Source organism: Eumetopias jubatus, unplaced genomic scaffold (genome assembly GCF_037043125.1).
Source record: "Eumetopias jubatus isolate StellerSeaLion01/CBP00866 unplaced genomic scaffold, mEumJub1_p1.0 scaffold_4, whole genome shotgun sequence".
NCBI lineage: Eukaryota > Metazoa > Chordata > Mammalia > Carnivora > Otariidae > Eumetopias > Eumetopias jubatus.
Window position 1 is genome coordinate 157,583,624 of NW_028274810.1, and position 1,165 is coordinate 157,584,788.

Below are 1,165 nucleotides of genomic sequence, written 5' to 3' on the forward strand. Positions count from 1 at the left end.
ACATGGGAGGTGCTCAGGAAAAATGAGTTAACTCCTTGAGATGACTTATAATTCAGGATTAAATTAATAGGGAAAGGGGAAGAGGGATGTAGGTCTCTTAGGCGACAGTAAGTGATTTTTAGGAAAGGTGAATGGGGCCTTAAAGAATAGATAGGAGGTATGATAGTTTGTGACAAAGTTTATCTGGGTGCAGCACAGACTTCTAGTCTCTCCTGTGATAAGAATCAATCTTGCCTGGTTGATGAAACTTCTGGGTAGGTGCTGTAGATAAGCGGGTTCCTTTTGGAGGATCTGTCTTTAGGCACATAAAGGGAGTTCAGAGAAATCTCTACCTGCATTTATTGTTTTTCAAGTGTCTACAGCCCCAAATAATCAATACACCGAAAAGCATATATATATATTTGTTTTTTAAGATTTTATTTATTTATTTGACAGAGAGAGAGATAGTGAGAGCAGGAACACAAGCAGGGGGAGTGGGAGAGGAGAATCCCGCTGAGCAGGGAGCCTGATGCGGGGCTCGATCCCAGAACCCTAAGCGGAAGGCAGACGCTCAATGACTGAGCCACCCAGGTGCCCTCAGAAGGCATATTTTGATCAGCACGGGAGTTTTGACCTGCTCCGTTTCCGACCTGGGCCGGTTCACCCCTCCTTAGGCAACCTGGTGGTCCCCCGCTCCCGGGAGGTCACCATATTGATGCCGAACTTAGTGCGGACACCCGATCGGCATAGCGCACTACAGCCCAGAACTCCTGGGCTCAAGCGATCCTCCTGCCTCAGCCTCCCGAGTAGCTGGGACTACAGGCGCGCGCCACCGCGCCCGGCAAAAGGCATATTTTGAAGTTGCATATTCTACTACCCTCTACTACCAAGAAAGTCTTGGCCCATTCTTCACCTGAGAAATTTTAATTGTATTTAAACTAACTCAACTAATACTGTATCTTTTTTTGAAGTGTTTCTCAATCCCCTCTACACCCCAAACTGAGTTAATGACACCTCTTCCTGAGCTCAGAAAGCATTGCACTCTTATGCCCTACCACTCCTATCACGACTAAGGTTAAAGATTATATTTCATTCATTTCTAAATCTTCTGGATCTGGCATATGACAGAAGATCAACCAAAAAATTTTTTTGAAAAATGACTGAAGAAATCTTACCAACATAGGAG

At 45.0% G+C, this 1,165-nt stretch overlaps 1 non-coding gene across 1 annotated transcript; it reads right to left on the reverse strand.

The window, feature by feature from the left end:
* Positions 1–537: 537 nt before the first annotated feature.
* On the reverse strand, positions 538–822 carry LOC148164624 (signal recognition particle RNA). The gene has a single exon (XR_015768149.1).
* Positions 823–1,165: the final 343 nt, after the last annotated feature.